This window comes from Alligator mississippiensis, chromosome 5, assembly GCF_030867095.1.
Source record: "Alligator mississippiensis isolate rAllMis1 chromosome 5, rAllMis1, whole genome shotgun sequence".
Lineage (NCBI taxonomy): Eukaryota > Metazoa > Chordata > Crocodylia > Alligatoridae > Alligator > Alligator mississippiensis.
The window spans coordinates 99,803,880-99,824,253 of record NC_081828.1 but is presented as its reverse complement, the minus strand read 5'-3'; the positions used below and the strand labels follow the sequence as shown (position 1 = coordinate 99,824,253).

General features: G+C 43.1%; 1 long non-coding RNA gene across 1 annotated transcript; it reads left to right on the top strand.

The window, feature by feature from the left end:
• Positions 1–935: 935 nt before the first annotated feature.
• On the top strand, positions 936–11,962 carry LOC132250850 (uncharacterized). Its single transcript, XR_009462508.1, has 4 exons — positions 936–1,466; positions 6,102–6,177; positions 7,325–7,488; positions 9,169–11,962. It is a non-coding gene; the product is annotated as an uncharacterized LOC132250850 (long non-coding RNA).
• The last annotated feature ends 8,412 nt before the right edge of the window (positions 11,963–20,374 follow it).

Sequence of the window (20,374 nt, the reverse complement as noted above, 5' to 3'; positions counted from 1 at the left end):
TTAATAAACCTCATTTTTAACTGGCTTATTCCGGTGTAAATTTTGACTAAGGCCATTGAAATCCATGGAGTGGCACCACTTTATGAACAGAACCAGGCTTGCTATTTACAAAGTAGCACAGAGTCTTTGAAGAACTGCTGTAACTCAGTATAATTTATTACCTCTTTGGACTTTCACAAAATATGCCTTTTAAATATTGCATTAAAACACCAGATATTAAGCCACACATACATTAAGGATACTGTAAGAAATAAAGCTCCATAGCAATGCAACAATTTATTATTAATAACATGATTACATTTATACCTTCGGTTAAGTTACTAGAAACTTACACTTCCTTTAAATTGTAAAAATCCCTAGGAATTCTATTTTTCTTTCAGTCAGAGAGACTCCTAACCTGTAAAAAGAAGATGACACCAGGAACTATAAAACATCTAACAGTATATATAGACATTTGGGGAGGTTGGAGGGGTTAGATCAAGTTAAAAATGGCTACCCAACCTAAGGTAAGTTGGGATGGAGGGGAGCTAGCCAGGGGAGAAGGGTTAGAGGAGGATCAGGGAGGTTGGTGGGGTCTATGAGTGCAATTGGGGGGCAGGTGGAGTCTACAGGGGATCAGGGGATGAGTGGGATCTACAGGGGGCTTGGGCAGATTGGGAGGGCTAGCAGGGTCCACAGGAGAGGGAGAAACTCTCCCCCCCTCTCCGCCGACCAGCCACTATTTCTGGGAGAGGTGAGGGATCAATGAGTTAAAAATATCCTGGTTTTGCTGGGGGGAGGGGCGGAAGAGGTAAGAAAGGTGCAGGCCCAGAACTGGGGCCAATGTTTGGGCTTTCCCAGCCCTAGGACTCCATTGGGAACTGTATAGAAGTGTAATTATATCGGTTTCACCAGACCTGATCTAAGTTAAGTCTACCTCCAGAGTAGTCTAACTTAGATCTCATCAACCATTTTTACACTGATCTAAACTTCCTGAACTTTACAGTTTGCACTTAGATCCCTAGTTAGGTCAATCTAAGTGAAAGGTTCACACTTGGGTGAACTAAGTTGGACTGAGTGGCCCTTTAACCGCCCCATAACATTTGTACCTAGCTTAAGTGTGTTTATCCAGGCTGTGAAATGCAGCTTTTAAAACTATTAGTTTACTTTAACTTTCTGGTTCACTTTCTTTCATGCTAGATTTTTAAAAGTTATATTTAAGCATCGATTACTGTAGTTTGTGATTTTGTATAAAACATGTATGTCGCAGAGCACTGAGGTGCCCTGCTCCTAGAGAGGGGAAACTGCCGGGGAAAGAGTCCAAGCAGGGAATAAGGTTGCCAGGGCAACCAGGAGGTCATCTGACTGTAAAGGGCAGGGCCTGGCTCTTATAAAGCCCAGGAGCTGAGGCCAGAGGCAGTTCCCTGCCAGCAGCCAGAGAGGCAGAAGCTCCCTAAGCCAGGGTGCGAGAAGAAGCTTGACCGCAGGTACAGCTTAAGCTGAGTAAAGGATGGCAGCTCTGGGACGTTTGAGCAATGTTGTTATAGCCAGGGGACTTATGTTTATGTTATAGCCAAGAGGCTCGAATTTCTGTTGTGTTGTTGTTCATTACCGGTGGTTTGGGTGAGGCTATTAGGGGTTGGAGGAGGCCTCATAGGGGACCCACAGCAGTGTGGGGGCCCCAGTGCCAGTAAGGGTGCTGCATACAGGGTGCATAGACCCCAGCAACAGAGAGGGGCGGTTGAGAAGCCCTAGTGCGGGCATGACGAGCCCCAGAGAGGGGGCACTACTGGGAAGCCCTAGTGCAGGCGCGGCGAGCCCCAGAGAAGGGGACAGCTTACCGGCGAGCCCTGAGAGAGGGCGGCATTATAGGAGAGCCCCGAGAGAGGGCAGTTTGACTGAGAGAGTGCAACCACAGAGAGCCCTAGGAGTGGGTGGTTTGACTGAGAAGGCCCAGTGCGGCCATGGAGAGCCCCAGGAGAGGGGCGGCATTCTTGCGAAGGCCCAGAGTGGGCACGGAGAGCCCCAGGAGAGGGGCGGCATTCTTGCGAAGGCCCAGAGTGGGCACGGAGAGCCCCAGGACGGGGCGGCAGTACCAAGAAGGCCTGAGAGATGGGTGTGAGTGTAGACAGAGAGATTGAACAATGTCTATTCCAACTGCGAGGCTTGGGGCGTGGTATAAGGGGTGGTTGGAGCCACTCGTAGCCACTAAGGCTAGGGTGCCCCGAAGCACCCATCATAGAGTGAGAACCCCATAAGGGGCCCAGGAAACCACGGGGTCTGAACGAACACCAAGAAGTGATCAAGAGGGCGTAAGGCAGCCTCCCAAACTTATCTAAACATCAAAGATGTGGCGGGCGAGAATCAGAGGGTGCCCTTGGGCCAACTTGGCACGGAGGAAGGGGCCTTAAGGAGATCATGGCCCTCCTGAAGGACCCTGCCCCTGACAATGTATTAAAAGAAAGGTTAACTCCAACTTGTAAATGTACTGTAAAGGGCCAATCATAAATCTAAGCATTTGGTCTAAAAGCAAACAACCACATTTGTCTTTGGAAAACAAAGCAGTTTGGGGTAGAAATGCATTTTCTCAAAGAATAGAGGTTTTAGGAATGTGTTATTGAAAGCCATAAGCTACAATCTAAAAAATGGGCTTTTCCCCCCTCACCATCCTGGACGAGAGGCTTCTATTCTGTTACAGAGAGAGACTGGTTTTGTGTGAAGAACTTCTGTTTTGTTATGGGTATAGACTAGTTTCTGATCACTTAGGCCAGGTACAGAGATTACATTTTTACTGGTATATGTTTGACAGCACAGTACTTAAACCAGTTTGAAGCAGAACTTGAATTTTTATTAAGCCCCATTGAAACTCAAAAGATATCAGAATGGATTGAACAGAAAAGTTGTTCAATAAAATGTCCTACCACAAAGATGAAAGCAGTAGGATTATCAGTCAAAAAGTTCTCAAATGAGACAAAATTATTTGATGCACAGTGTGAAACAGCCAGCTTTCCCTCCACAATATGAAATTTCTTTATAGCTGCACTTCTAAAAGTATTGACATGTAAAAACCAGGGGTCAAAAAAAATAAAATAAAAAATCACTCCTAGCTGTAGGCACTGCTATGAGTGCTGTGTTCAAGAACTGAAACTGCTGCAGCCCATAGGTAAAAAATGGGATGTCACCCTTATTATCGCTTTCCTTGCAGTAGTAGATTTATTGAGCACAACTTGTTATGTGTATTCATAGTCTTTCAGCCAAATTCTGTCCTTATGTTACACCATATGTAACCCACAAGGATCACTGAGTTTCTTGTGGATCTGTGTGAGAATGAGGGCAAAATATTTAGTTTTTAAATAGATTTCCCTTGAATTACTGTATACACATCTAGGACTTTGTTTATATTATCACAGGAATATTATGGTCTCTAAACTTCCATTGGCAGATCATGACTTACAACTAACCAACCACTTTATAGCCACTTAAATACTTAAAATAATAATCTCCCTTGCATGTAAATAGCAAGATCCTACAGTTTAATGGATAAATATATATACAGGAAACATTTCAGTGATGTCAATAATAATGCTTCTCTAGGTAGAGTTACTTTCAAGTACTAAGTATTTTTAAGGTCAGGCCCAACCAGAATTATCCAATAGAATCTGTTCCTGGGAATCCCATCCTTCCACAAAACTCTGAAAAGGCAGGCTGGTGGGAGAAATGTCTATTTAGAGATCCTTTCTAGGAAAGGCTTAGGTGGCTAAAGCACTGCATGGTAGTAGAACCATTCAAAAATGATTCTATTATGCCTTTATTCTGAATAGCTTTTTGATACATTATGTGCAGTTAAAATACTTTCTCCCTTTTCACAAAATTCAGCAAGGATCTTTTTATGTACACCTAACTGAGGCTACTAAAACATACCTAATGTGCAGCCACCCAGGGTCTTTTAGCTGTAATGAAATATGAGCTTTCCCTTCAGGCATCAAAGTCAGCTTAACTCAAGACAAAACACCAACAACTGTTTGTTGGAAACTCCTTGTAACCTGCAACTTCTGCACAGAACCATTTCTTTGCCCTTAGTATTTGTGTCTGTGTGCATGCATATGTTGCAGTGGTATAAGTTATAAAGTAGAGAAGCTACCTAGCAGAAGGCTGAAGAACAACATCTCAGGCAACATCTAATTAGTTAGATATTCAGTTTTAGTTAGTAAATTAGAACAGTTACAGTCATTACACTTTTACCAGTATAAGTGTTTGGAAACTGGTCCCTACCCATAACAGAACAGAAGTTTGGCATGCACATAGACTGATTTAAAAAATGGTGGAAACCAGTTTAAGATTTACCACCAAAGGGCAAATTTGTGTTCTGTTTACTACTGATCTAAACTATTCTGTTTATAGAAAACTGAGTAACTCAGGCTTTTTGAATGTCTGTACATAGCTTTAGTGAGAGCCAGACAGAAACTGCAGGAGTTGCACACTTGTCCAGAATAAAATCTGTTGAGTTGTTCTTATTCATGCATATCTGTGTTCAACTGAACCCAGTGATCACTCTGTGTGTGTGTGTGTGTGTGTGTGTGTGTGTGTGTGTGTGTGTGTGTAAGAGAGAGATTTTTATTTTTGCAGCTTTTGGGCACTGCTGACCAGATGAGTAACTTTAAATTTTGGTGCTTGAGGTGGTACAGGGGAAGGAACGCTCACCTTCTTCTGAAGACTGCAGCATCATGGGGTGCTGCTCCCAACATGGGCTGTGGTAGCAGCACAGGCTCCTTTGGGGGCTGCCATTCTGCCCCCCTGCCCTTGAATCAGCACCTGGGTGTAGTGTCCTGTTTGCCCCACTCTAAGTTGTCCTGTTCCTGCTGAATAAGCCTGCACTTTAGGGTAGCAGAAGAAAGTGAAGTAAGGAATATCTATTTCAAGCCCCATCCTACATGCAAGTCAGTACATGCAGACCCTTATGTGCACAGAGAACCTTAAAAGAAGCCAGTGAGGCTCTGTATGGAGCAAACAAATGTCCCCATGTGGAGCAGTATCAGGACCTTGTTATGTTTTTCCAGAGGTTTCACAGAAAGCAATAAGGCATTTAACTTTGTTCTATAAACACAATGAAATCCTGTTCGGGGCCTCATACTGTATGTCCCCTCAGAAATTGTAACATTGAGGGATTAGCATCACACTTAATCTGGCTGTTTGTGTAAATCTCTGTCACTTTTGACTGATACTGGGAGAAAGTTAATATTCACTTTGAATTACCAAAAATGAAAACATCAGCTTTATTGCTTACTTGGGGCTATTAAAGGAGCAGGAAAGAATAAAAATAACAAATTACTTTTTCTTTAAAAAAAACCCACAACCCCCCCCCGTAAGTGAAAGGACATGATATTTCATTCTGCTGAGTGTTGGAGATTTCTAAAAGATACATGGTGCAACAAGATCTCTCTCTCACTTTTCCTATTTGCAGACACTAGGGACCAAACTGGTCTTCCATTAAGGTTTTATTTAGTTTAATTTTCAGTTTCTTTCCTTTTATAAAGACTTCATGTTGTGGGAAAGCAAGTTAAAAGATGTGTTCTAAAGGATTTGGCTTGGAGGACAGTAAATGTCCAATAAATGTCCAATATAACCCTATCCCTCCCCCCCAAATTCGGCTTTACAAGCTTCAGTTTAACAGAAATGTGAAGATTTATAGTCAAATGGAAATTACTTTGAGTTTGAAGAAAATCTGCTGCACTTGCAACTCAAACAAGGGCCTCAGATATTAGCAGCAGGTTTCAAGTGAGCTGACCACATGAGCATGAACAACAGTAGAGCCGACTCACTTAACTGTACTACCCAGTCTGAGATGCAAAAAAACAAAAGAAAAAAGTAGTTGGGTTGATTGGCAAGAAAACGTTTAGACTTTTAAAACTTTTCAGTTTGCATAAGTTATGAAGTGTTATTAGTATTGCTATTCTTTATGTACTGTTGCATATAAAGGTAATTTATATATAAAATGTATGGAGTTTTCAAAATAAACCAATTTCTGTAGAAAAACAGGAAGCAAAAAGCATCACAATTTCATAACATCTACTACAGCTTGAACTTTACTCTTCTAAAAAGATATTTTTTGTTTTGAATTCAAGGCCATCAAATCAGAAGGGGAAGATTCATGGAGTGAGGTTGTGCAGGACCCCAAGGAAGACTTCAAGATGTTCAGGAGTGCGTTTTATAATTGGTTTTAAAGATACTGCAAATGGTTAGAAATGCATTCAATTACCACTGCCTTGTTGAACCAGAAGTTGTTCACATCTGCATTCCATTGATAGAGTTATAATGCCACAAGAGGATTTTACATATCGTCAGCATAAGGAAGGAAGAGTAATGTACATATTAGTTGGAAAACAGAAAGATTAACCATCTGGGGATTGCTCATTGTGGAAAGCAAAGAATTTACTGCAATTCTTATGAACATGGGTGTATGCGCTGTTGATGAGTTACTTGCTATGGAGTTGGAACAGATGGGGATATAAAAGGAGCAAAACAGGAAATGGCTTAGATAAACAGCATTCCCACAAACAGTGAACAAAATAACCATATTAATAAATGTGAAGCAGTGGCAGGTCCCCTTCACTCCAACCTTAGTGACATACATGCTGTACCTGGATATAAGACACCAATGCTAGGTGATGCCTGCATAGAAGCTTGAGGGCATGGGCAAGTGTAGGGAAGATGGGATGTGTGTCCATCTCTCTATTGTTCTGTAACTGTTTTCTTAAGTGCTATTTACATTTTGGCAAATCAATCTTACCTAGCTTCAAAGAAATGCTTTGTGAGGGAGCACATACTTTCACCAAATGCTCTAGTAAGCATTTGTAGAACAACCAAATCTCTTCTAGGTTTACATTCAATCTACAAATCAGACATTTGCAACTGAAAAAATGTCAGTTCTCAAGGGGGCTGAGAATGTTAGCCAGACCTCATTAGAATGATTTATGATGACTGTCATTCAACAATTTCCCCACATAAACAAAGATAAACTTGTAAAGGTGTAGCTTAAAGCCAAAGACTCCTTATCTATTGAGCATAATGATGCTCATGTTTTTGTTAGCATTTGTGACATATGAGCTACAGACCTCTCTGGTTCTGTGCACACTATTGTAAGAGGACTGCACCAACATTATGTTGGTTTGGTTACCATTATTAGGGAAACATTCCCCTAAAAGTTCACTACCCCAAGGAATCTTTGTATGCCTGTCAGGCAGGCATATTAGTAATGGCCTCAGTGGTGCCATAATCTATCTATTCACCTTGCCGCATGCAATTCTCTCCTTAAAATGTTCTCTCTTATACATTTTTGTTCATTTAGCTCTGATCCAGGATTTTTGATGCTTTCCAAAACTTCTTGGGGCATTTGATCAGACCTGGGAGGGTAACGCTATGTGGATTTTCGGGGAGCATTGAATCTGCAGCTGGAAGAAGGCTTTAACTCGTGGCGTAGCAAAAGTTGCTGAGCACAAGGCAGAATGATAGGTAAGCCAGCCATTTGCTTATGCTAAGTAACCATTTAACTGTGTCAACCATTTTCAAGTAAGTTTGTGTGCTGTGAATGAGGTAAAGCCTGAGGAATGTGGAAGATGGTACAAATTGGGACAGAAAAACAGATTGAAATTTGAAAAACAACATGCAATTGGTAACGGAATCTGAAGTGAGCATAGGCAAAAAGGTGAATTGTGATTGGTGAAGAAGCCTCCAGAAGCTTCCAGATTTTGGTCAAAGTTTGCCTATTGACCAAAGAAGAGAAGTCAAGGTCTTAGACATGCGCTCATAGCAAAAAGACATGTAAATGAGTAAAATGCATAGGTAATTCCATGCGAATGAAGCAAACAATAAACAGAGGCGGAGCTTGAGATGGGAGGAGAAATGGGTGGAACAGGAGGAGGGATGAAGGTGGAGTGAATGTTAATGAACTTAAACCAAAGTGTATAAATGTAGGAAAAAACTATTGTTTAGTGCAGGTCCCTGGTTTGCTGGGGTTTTTTGGGACCTTTGTCCGAAGCAGTCTCCATTCTGAATAAAGCTGTTGCAAGCAATGTGTGCTGGTGTTTGCTCCCTGCTCTGCTCTGGCTAATGAGTAACAGAACCCATGAGCAATTGGATCGTTGTCTCCCTAGTCGTTGGGCACCACATGGAGTCAGGGTCTAACAATACCTTCTTTTGTCCTCTTAAAATAAATAAATAAATAAATAAATCTGATCTGTAGTATGCTCTATATACCATAAACAAATATGTTACATTTCCCTCTAAATTACACTGAGTTCCCAACAAGTCACATGGCTGTCTGAGGACTGTCTGAATTCCTTTGCTTGACAAATCATAACTGTGTGGTCAATGATTAATTCTGGGTCTTCCAACACAATCTCACTGAGTGTTTTGTCCCAGATCCTAGTCATGCTCTTGTCTCGTATAAAAGAAGACTTAGTTAGGCCCTCCACTCAAAATTTGCAAGCCTGTCCCTTCAGCCTTAGAACTAGTCTTTGTTTTCACCTTCTTTTTGTATTCTGTCTGAAAATACATCACTAATGTTTCATTTATACATGGTGTAACTCCTACTCGAATTTCTAGCACATAGTTTCACAATGAACCACATGTGCCTGATTTATAACTATTAAAAAAAACACACAATATTTCAGAATTAGCTATTGTGTGAAATAAAGGTACCTTCTGAACATCCTCCTTCCTGCTGGCACCCATTACCTGTGTAGATATATTCATCAGATGTTTAAACATTCATCAGATATCCACCATATTTCTGGAGAGTTTCAGTTCTTGTGGGGCTTTTCACTGCTTCGCTCTTTCATGCAAGGTGTTTTCTTACTTTGTCTAAATCCTAGAATCACATGTTGTTCAGTAGTTATGCAGAGATAAGGAGTCTGACACAGGGTCAACTATACATGGTGCCCAAGTTCTAATTGATCAGCATGGAGTTGCACAAGGACCTGCTTAACTGTTTCAGCTGGTTCATACCAGAACAAATTAGGTTGACTTCAAATTAATTGATCATCTGTATCAAAGTATAACTGGTTTTATAGTTCATAAATCATAATTTACAAATGCTAAGAGTATGTGAATCTCAATAAGTCAAGATAAGTCTCGAATATGCCCTTAGTTTTTACTATATGTTATGTTTGCCCTATTTTTTCCTTTCTTCAGATGATGCTCAGACTACATGAAAGGAAGACAGAAATGAAGGAAGTGCTAGCAAAGGGAGGAGAAAGAAAGAAGACAATACACAATGGGCAAGGGGAAGAGACACCCAAATATTGGGGGAAAAGGGCAGCATAATACAAAAGAGATAAGGAAGACAAAGTGTCACCAAGCAGTGGATCTCGATCCACTAGTAGATCTTGGAGCCTCTTATAGTGGACCTTGGAGCCTCTTGGAGTCAATCTGAGGCTGGAGCGGGGGGGGCTGAGTGCCCGCATATATGCATGCACGTGCGCCAGGTCAGTCTGTTGGGGAGGGAAGGGGCAGGGGCTAGATTGAGGCCCCTGCTGTGAGGGACGGTGCTACGGGAGCAGGGGTAAGTGGAGTAGACCCTGGCTCAGTGGGACTTACCTGCTGGGGAGGCATGGCCCCAAATAATTTTTTCTTAAACTACCCCCTCACTTCCCTTCTGTAACAGGGGGCCTTCTCAGGGCCGCTTTCGCTGTGGTCCGCCCACCTGTTCCTGGCCTAACCGCCCACCTTCTTGCCCACCACACTTTGTTGGTATAATTAATTAATAGATGTTAATAAGCGGGAGGCTGCCCATTTACTGCCCCGATGCCAGGGGGCACTATTTGCAGCTCCTTTCCTCCCCTGCACCGCAGCCCAAGCCTCGCAGATGGCATCTCAATGTCCCTTTAATTACTGGCCCCCACACTGGGCTCCAGAATCCTCCTATTGAATCCCACCTGGATTCCTCCCCTCAGGCAGCCTCTTCCACCGTCATACCAGGCAGCATAGCCCCCTGAACTGGTTCCCCTTTGGGTGTAATTCCCCCCACCAGGACCTTTGGCTACTAGCCCTGGCCCACCTCCAGGCCAGTCGGGACCCCAGGCCCTCAGGTCTTGGGCAACTCTCGTGGTGGGCCCCTGGCCCTTCAACCCTTCTGGTCCTAGCCCCAGCATGGGCCAGTCAGGGGAAACTCAGACAGGCCTGAGTCTATGGCCCTTTTCTCTCTCCGAGGGTCCACTCTCTGGGCCCTCCAAAACAAGGGGTAACCCACCCGGTCATGGGGGCTAGGGGTTAAGGTGCCCCGACCCACCTTTCACCAGGGTGGTAACTGGCCTGGCATTTCCTGGGGGCTCCCACACCACTGACAGCCCTACCAGGCCACCTATTCCTGGCAGGGTGCAGTTTTAGGTTGTACCCAGGACCAGGAGCCTCCTTACTATCCCCTACAGCTCCTCCCTCACCTCCAGATAACACCAGCAGCCCTCCAGCCAGGCAATGTTGTTGCTTGGCCCCTAGCAGCCAAGCTGCCCTGTTTATATGGGCAGCCCCAGATCCCAAAATAGCTGCCCTAATCAGGCATCTGGCAGCTGCCAGCTCCAGGACCTTAAAGTGGGAGGCACAACCAGTGCCCTGCCACACCTTCCTACAGATTTACCTGCTGGGTGGTGGTGTGGTGTGGGTGTGGTTGTGGTGGCAGCAGCAGTGGCAGTGCACAGTAGATCTTGGGTTGCTTTTAAGTGCCAAAGGTGATCTCCTACTTAAAAAGGTTGGAGACCACTGTTGTAGAGTACAAAGTCCACAAGGAAGGTGGGAAGGAGTTGTCAAGAAATGTAAGTGAAAAAATGCACGGAACTACTACAGCCTATAAAAATGAGAACAGTCTCTTTTATACTATACAGTTTCTTACACTGTGGATGCATCTCCATGAGAAACTGACTGCAGTTGGTAATCTGCAGTCATTTAATACTTGCATACACATGTACTAAACAACTGCGCAGTAACCGGAATTACTGCACAGAACATCCCTAAACAGCTTCTTGGTGACACTAACTACAAAGTAGCTTGTTAATACTGCACATTAGTGTTGCATCATACTTCATGCCATGTGACACTGCTGCATGGTAGTAACAAGCTACTGCGGAGTCAGTGTGGACACGACCTGTGTACACCACTGTGGAGTCTAATTCAGTGAAAGGTTTTCGACAACAAAGAAATCAGACAAAAAACACTATTACTACTACTACTACTACAACAACAAAAAATCAGAGTTACAGGAGCCAAATAATATTCAGCAAGTATCTAGGTCTGGAAGAAAGGTTCTGGCAGATCTGGAATTCTCATTCTTCCTCTCATTCTTCCAAATTCTATGACAGATCAGTCCTTATTTCCATTTATCATCTTTTTTATGCTGATATCTTCTTTGACAATAAACACTGTGGGGGTTTGGTTAAAATTTGTTCAAAATTTCAGGTACTTGGAATGCACTGCATTGTGTTGCTTTTGATATGCAATCTACATGAGGCATGATTTCAGGAGTTAAACATGAAATGTAACCTTTAAACACTGAAAATAAATTCATACAACAGCTTGAGGACAATATACACAGCTGACTACAACCAGATTGGCAAGAATATTTCTTCTGCCAATATTTCTTCTGAACTTGCTTGAATATTTCTTCTGAATGAATGCTCCAGCATTCAATTATATACTAACAAATCAATAACTGTTCATCTGACTGATCCACACATATTTGCAGAGATGCAATAAAATTTTAAAAGGAAACCTTTTATCCTGCATCTGTTTGAGATACCAGAGGTTAGTGGGTCAGGAAATCACTGCCCCACTAATATTTTAAACTTTGTTCATCCTGAAAAGTCAGACTTGATGCCATAAGATTAAAATCTGTCCTGTTTTTGTCATCCTTTGGCTCAGGCCAAATTTTTAACATTTTTAACATTTGAAAAAGTTTTTAACATGCTACATACTCACCATAAAACATTGTTTGAAAAAAAACACAGCACCTTTTCTGATGCTAGCAATGGGACAAAAAGCACTTCTAAACTCAGGGAACATTCCATAGATTTTTTTTTTATACAAAGACCTTTGCCAGATTCCCAGCACTGAACATACATGAATTTTGGTATGCTTAGAATCGCAACTGCTCGAGCCCAGCTCATTCTAACAAAAACTAAGCTGCGTTGATTTATGCTTTGTAAGTGGTGTCGACACTATTAGGCATAACACAGCATAATATTTAAATCAAGATCATAGCATTACAGAATTTCATATGAACTCTGTCAATTTAATAGCCCATCATGATAGAGTTGCAACTGGTATCTAACACTCCAAACACAGCACATACAATCACAAGAAAATGGTATATGATGGAAGAAGTTTCCAAAAGTCACTTCTTAATGCAGCTGAAAGACAGGAAGCATTTCCCAGGTTTTTATAGAAGCATTTCAGAACCTGGCACAGTATACAAAGTCAACCCTTGTATGTTTGTGATGGGATGATATACCCCTGTTCCATTGTCCACACAGTTTTCAGGGACTGCATTTGGCCTTTTAGAATTGTTGCTTCCCTCTTTTGCAGTATGATCCAATCCTGTATGTCTCCTTTATGCAGAAATCCATGGGTGTCTAGTATCTCTTGAGTCGGGGAGGGGGTTTCCCCCCAGCAGCTGATCCCACTGGCCATGGGGGCGCCAATCTCACTCACCATAAAAGTAGCCATACCACTTCCAGAGCTCCGCAGCCACTTTTGCAAGTGGCATGGCTCCTTTTGCTGGTGGTCCTGCTCTCCAGCTGGCACTTGCGGGGGCGGCACCTATTTTCAAGTGTGACCATGCTTCCCCTTAACTTGGCATCATCCAGAAACTTGGCCAATGAGCAATGGAGCAAGCATGGACACCTGAGGGACAGCACTGGCTATGTCTCACCAGGATGACACAGATCCATTCATTAGGACTCTTTGGGTCCTACTGCGCAGCCAGCTCCCCACCCACCTAATTGTCGAATAGTTAAGCCCGCAATCCTCCAATTTTCCTATGAGAGCATCATTGGATACCAAATCAAAGGCCTTTTTGAAGTCTAGGTATACAATGTCGAATCCTCTCTCTTATCCAGGTTGTGAAATTCACAGCCTCGACTGAACAAGGTGATGGGGCTCCCAGCCATAGGGGAGACCCTGATACATGCAAATTAAAGCTCAATATCAACCAGCTATAAAGTTAGTACACATTTTTGAGGTCTAACTTTACAGCTGGTTGAAGCTTTTTATGGCATGGTAAGTACTTTGGATGTGTAGCTGGTCTTCAGGTAATTGCGCAATTAACCAGATATAATTGCCTGATAACTTTGAAGGCATTTCAAAGAAAATAATGCTCAAATTTTTTAACCTGTAAAAATATTTTACCCTAGCTTCATTGTCAGAAATAGTTGAACCATTTCCAATGAATTTTTCCAATATTTCAACCATGCACACAATTCAGCTCTTCAGCCTGAACAGGTAAACATTGGCAAAGTTACAAGTAACTGAAAACTCAGTTTTAAAAAGGGAAATAGCAGGCAACTTTAAAAACAGGCAGTGTTACCAGCCCTGTCTCTAGTATAAATACAGAATTAGCTTTAAGATGCTCTTATTAGCACACACAAATTATTTCACAAACTTGCCAGTAAATTACAGGGATATTTTTTCATAGGTTTGGCTGCAAAAAGTATGCAGCTGTTTTTAAGGCTGGGAGATGCAATACAGATCTGAAAGCAGTGCCTGCTGCCAAGTTGTTTCAACAGTTCTAATTAAATCCAGTTTGTGGAGATTACCATGCGCTTCATCATATGACCTCTGCTTGGAACACAGCTACTCCCTCTGCAGAGATGTACATTTTTGCAGGGTCCTCATTAAAGCTGTATCACTATTTCTGTTATGTTACATGTAGAGGTATAAAATGAAAAAATCTTCAGCCAAAATTCAGGGGCTCTTAAAATTCATCAACCCTAAAAGGATATTTCTTAACTTGAAAGAAGAATAAACATGAAACCTATTAAACCTGTTAAAAAGATATCCTGTTAAATAACCTATTTAAAACCTGTTAAAAACCTGTTAAAAAGATGCTTCCTTCCTGCAGATAACGTGAAACAAAAACTGGCATTAGCCCAAATCAAAACACTGCTTTTCAACCTGCTGAATTGTATGTGCATATGCGTTAGGGTTTGTATACACACAAGTGGAAATTTCAGATTCTGAATCTAGATATTGATCCATATTTTGCAGCCAGAATCTGCCTTAGATATGGAAACTGACTTCTGAAGGATGACACAGTGGTTAAGGACCACCTTGTTATGGTGACACTATTTGGATCTTGGAAAGCATTGGATTTGCAGCTGAACAAAAGGCTATAACCTGTGGCCTAGCAAAGCTGCTAACCACAAGGCAGAATCGTATGTTAAAAGTAACCTTGCAAGACGCATTTTCCTAACAATATAGTATTGCTGTAAGATATATAGCTCATTGTGTATGAAGAACTGGATGAAGCCCACCGGCTAGCATTAGGAGATAAAGCAGAAGCAAGACCTTGGAGATGGTGAAGAAATCAGCAAGAAGCCACAAGTGACAAAAAGAAGCCAGGGTCAAGGTCTTAGGTATGAACTCATAGCAAAAAGACATGTAAATAAGTTAAATGCATAGGCAATTCAATACTAATGAAGTAAACAGTAAACAGAGGTGGAGCTTAAGAAGGGAAAGACTATGGGTGGAACAAAGGAGAGACAAAGCTGGGGTAAATGTTAATGAACATAAACCAAGGTTTATAAATATGGAAAGAACTAATGTTTGGGGCAGCTCCCCAGTTTGTTGCAGCTTTGTCCAAAGCTGTCTCCATTTTGAATAAAGCTGTTGATGAGCAATGTGTGCAGGTGATAGCATTGATCCATTGTCTCCCTATTTGTTGGGCGTCGCATGGACATCTTGGCCTAGTTGGTAGGATCAACACACATTTAGAGGGGAACTGATCATCCTGTCCTACTAGGGTAAGGCCTAGCAGCATACTTGGTTCTCTGGAGTTAGCTCAGCTATCATACCCCATCTTATATCTTCCCCCAATAGCATGGCAGCAGGTTCAGAGACTTTTCCTCTGTGTGTGTGGGGTCCAGGGGACCTCAGGGATTTTATTGAATGTTGGGTTAAATGGAATGGGGAGCCATTGCAGGGGCCCCAGGGTAATCCATCTAGCCCATTTTGGATTACGGTCTGGGTGTGGGCCGAGGGAATTTTAAGTTAAAAATCATGGAAGCAGGCTTTCTGTAAAGCAGCTGCCCTCCAGGCATTGTCCTGGGGTATTCAAGCCTTCTGGCTTGAGTGTCAAGAAAAGGAAAAACTTTGTCAGGAAAAGGATGATCTTATTTGTCAACTTAAAGAAGTTGTAGCTCAACAGCAACAGTTCAATCATGCTTTGGTGGTTGTTGTTGAGATAAAAGAAAGAGACTCAGAAGATTTGCTAAGCACCAAGTGAGAAATTGAGTCTCTCAAGTCTCTTATTGACAAAATGCAGACTCTGGGGAATGCAGCTGATCCCCAGAGTGTTGCTGTTCTGAGTGGCAAAACGTCACCCGTGGTAACACCTTCCACCCCGCTTTTTAGGCCTCCCTCAGCCTACCCACCCCTTCCTCCAGATCTCCCCAATTACTCAGCAGAAGTGCATGCTGTTGAGCAAATTGTAACCCTAAATTGCCCCCAGTGGTGCCCCCCAGGCTGCTTCCCCTGGGCTGATTCATCGGTCTGGTTTAGATCTGCCTGAAGGAACAACTCACGTGCAGTGAGTTAAAATCACTTCCCCTACCCCCATCGAGTGAGACGCACCATGAGCCCAGTTGGGCTTCATGCCTTTGGAGTGGGATGAATAGAACCAGTGGCTGGTAAAAGCCAAAAGGAGCCTTGCTATGCTCCCAGGCCATGATTTATCTGAAGTTCTACTTGGACTGGTAAAGGGTGTCATCCCCACTGTTTTGGGAGATGGAGGGTGGCAGGCCCGAATGACAACTATTGCCTGAGCACTTTTTGGGGTCTATACAGTGGATCAGGGCACTAGCCAAATGCATCCACTTCATGAAGAACACCCCTGGGATATAGCTGAGTGACTGCAGGCTTGGGTCTGAGTATAGGAAGATTCTTTGCCTCCAGAGTGGGCATTGTCACCCCGTGTTGGCAGTGCAGCACGGACACGCTGCCTATTTGATGTATGGATACAGCTGTCCCCCCAATTTAATCACTATGATAGAGATGCAAGAGGGATTACTGCAGGATAACTAATTACACCACTACCTTGAATGAGCTGAAGCTTGGTGGCAATCACAACAAACTATCCAAGCCCAACAGGTCTTAAAGAATCAAGGAGCCACTGAATCCAAATCACAGCTTTGCTGATCAGAGTGTATGTTAGAAGAATTATCAGCTAAGCTTGTAAGTTTCCCTGCCAAGCTACACGCTGAAAATCCTAATCACAGAGAAGGTGATCGGGAAGGTAAAAGCAGCAAGGGTTTTCAGTCACGCAGGCCAGGGGATTGGGAATGTCCTCAGGGATTGTGTCCCACAAAAATTTTCCCAACAGGGATCCGTGTTTCAGATGTGGCACCCCTTGACCAGAGTGAATAAATCAAACTACCCCTTGGCCAGCAACCTGGGTTCTCACCCTCACTTCAGAGCCTGAGAATCTGCCTGTGCCTCTTCAAGGCTGAGACCGTGCCTCCTGCGGTCCCAGCCAGTGTCCCCCATTCCAATTCAATCAGGATGGGAGACCCTGGATCCGGGGCTGGGTAGAAGGAAGGGCACCTGAAATCTTTTTATTAGATATCAGATCCATGCTAAATTTCAGCAAGACTATCTCACCTACAGTGGAGGAGGAAAAATCCCTAGTCTCATTCTCAGGAGCCACAGGAGGTTTTAATCAAGGTTGGAAGGTGACATGTTCAGTGTCAGTGAACAACCTGCATCACCAGATGCAAAGGTTTCAATTGACATGGCTGTGTCACCCATCCCTTAGTATTATTGGAATGCCATTCTTACAATATTGCTGTGTAGATTTAGCCAAGCAGCTTGTATGGATCAGGGATGGCCCGGCACAGTAGCCCATGGAATTAGCCTTCCATTCTGTTAAAGCACTTAAGTCCGCAGTCATTCTCGTGGACTGGGAGAGCTGAATGGACGTATGGGCTATCAACAGTCTGGACGTAGGATTATTAAAAAACCAAGAGCTGGTCTATATTCTGGGAGGACCTCCCCTCAATCATTTTAGTATCCAATTCCAAGAGATGCGGTTCAATAATATCTCCACAGTTATTCATATCTTGTGAAAGCGTAAAATTATCCAAACCCCAGGTTTCTCTCGGCAACTCTCCCATGTGGCTGCTAAAGAAACCAAATGGTACTTGGAGACTCACCATTGATTATAGGAAATTAAATGCTGCTTCTACCCCCATGGCCCCAGTAGTAGCCCTGTTTCCAAAACTGGTTAGCCAGCTAACTAACCACGTGCAATGGTTTTCTGTTTTGGATATCAGTAATGGTTTTTAGAGTCTTCCAGTCCACCCATATGACCACTGGAAAACAGCGTTCACCTGGCAAGGACTTCAGTTTGTCTGGACTCAACTACCTGAGGGATACCACAACGCTCCCATGCTGTTTCATCAAGCATTGAAAAAGGTACAGTTGCCTGCATCAGAACATTGCTTGCAATATGTAGATGACATTCTTATCTGGGGAGCTACACAGGAACAGTGTCACCACCATACTGAAGTAATTTTGCAAGTACTACAAAATGCTGGCCTGAAGATAAACAGCACCAAAGCCCAGCTAGTAAAACAAGAAGTTCGATATCTAGGGCTTACAATTACTTGCCAAGGAAAACAAATTTTCAATGATTGGCGCTCACTAATTTGTCAAATGCCGCCACCTACTGACTGAAAATCATTGCAGTCCTTTATTGGTCTTGTAGGGTTCAGCCGAGAGTTCATACCTGATTGCAGAGAAATTATGGAGCCATTCCATCAAGCTGTGCAGCAAACCAAATGGGAGTGGTCTCCAGAGTGTCAAGCAGCATTTATCAAGCTAAAAGATCAGTTACAAAGAGCCCCTGCCCTCAGTGCCAGAATCTCTAAGGTAGAAGTTGAAATCTGGTGTTGAGCTGCTGACCGGCATGTAACAGTAGAAGCCACCCAAAACCAAGATGGAATCAACATCCCCTTGGCATTTGCCTCCTGGGGGCTAAGTCTTACAGAACAAAAATATGGAACTTGTGAAAAGGCATTGCTAAGCATGTATTGGTCCCTGCAAAAACTCAAATATCTAGTAGGGAGAGAAGCTGTAAGCATTTGAATGCCACACAATCTCCATCAATTGCTTAAAAACAGAGAATTGTTGAAGGGAGGGTTAACAACCCCACGGATAGGCTGGTTTTTATTAGCACTGGATAACCCAAGAATTTGGTTTCAGCCCCTTCCTTCAACAGAAATTAACATTTGGGGTTGGGTAACCCCTAAAAAATTGCATGTGTGTTACCCTGGACAAACCACCTGGCCAGTACTTGTCCACAGTGTACAACAGGTACAATCAGGCAAAATATTATGATTTATTAATGGAAGTTTTGCAGGAACTGGAGAAACTGCTTGGGCAGCCTGTGCTGTTGTGGGACCCCAAAAGACAGAAGCCTGGTTACTGCCCAAAGCCACCAGCCAAGAAGCAGAAGCCATAAGTCTCCTAATCACACTTCAAATCATGTCTAACAATTCCTGCTTATCTCATCCAGTGCTGGTCCCACTGGATTTGTGATACCACTGTAACTGTTGCAGATTCAGTACTTGCCCCACTATCCTCTATTCCCCATTCCAGCAGACACCTAGGCAGACACCTGGCGGACATCTATCCTGGTTGGAGGGCAGCAGGGAGTGAGCAGTGCTGCTCAATGCATCTACAATTCATATGCGAATCACACTCACGCCTGATGAATGGCTTTTGAAACATTATTTTTGCAATTGTAGCAAAGTCAGGCAGAGGAATGGCTCCTCAAATGGGCCGTGCCTGACTTGTTTCAAACACACTCTGTAAGGAAGAGGAGAGATGGTGCCAGTACTATCTGGGACAGGTTAAACTCCTCAATGGGAGTCTGGAATTCATATAAAGTGGACAATAATGCTGATTGGTTGAACCACTTAAAGCATGGCATTCTATGTATAGACTGGGAGGCAAGAATGGAAAACCAAGTATTACTTGATGCCATTCAATGGACCTCCCACGCAGGAGTAAGTATAACCCATGTTTTAAGAGGTTTATTGCAGATTGAGTATATGGGGTTTCAAGACCTAACCTGGGATGAAGTATGTGACAGTGCCCAGCAAGCACTCAATGCTCAATTGATTGGTGCAGTCAAAGATATCAAAAAAGGGCTCTGGCCAGACGACTTAAACAACAGCAGCCTGTCCATCACTCTAAAGTCAGTCTGATGGTTTAGACGTTATTGGACATTAACCTGGGAAGGATGTCAAAAGGGCCTCTGCCACTTCACAGTCATTGGACTTGGAGGTGGATTCTGGACAAAAAGCAGGCTCTTGACTCCGGGAGTGGGAGGAGGTTGTCAATGGGATTGGGTAGTACACTGCGAGATATGGGATGTGGCTACACCAGAGGGATCTAGGTTTCTTGTCTGCAATCCCCTGTATTGGAACCATGGAATATGGATAGGGATAGGAACTATCTGGAGGGAATGGCTTAAAAAACCATGACAATTAAGTTGTGTCAAACTGCTATCCAATGGGGATATAATTGCTGTTGAAAACAGGATATGTTGGGAAGGACCCACAAACTTGATCTGGCCTAACCACACCCTATGGGTAAACAATACAGAAGGATGTGTGTGGCCTATAGATTCAAAAGGAGCCTCTATTATAATTCAAACTCTCAAAGGTCCCACCACAATAAATTGGCCGCCCACAATAGAATTCAACACCAAAGCCAAGTTGACCCCCCCTAAAAGCCACTGTTTGGGCACACCAGTTTCCAGGGTGGGAACATTCAGAGAAACAATTAAAAGACATTAAAAAGGAATGGAGATGGGGAGCTCTGCTCAGCGCTGCTGCAGTTGAAGCTAAGGGAATGTACAAATTAGCCATGGACATTGCAGAACTGTGTGGAATGGGAGATGTAATCTGTTTGATTGCAAATAGTCCACCCTGAGTCCACGCTAGTGTTTGGGTGGTAACTGACATTTTTGCTTTATTTAGTCTTATTATTATTGGTACTTGTGTATGTATATGCTGTATTCGTAATAGAAGCAAATCAATTCAGCTGCATGTTCATGCCAATGGAAAAGCAGAAAATATCCCTATGGTACCATCGTCTTAGGTCCTGGCTCAGTCCCAGGCTGGAAAGT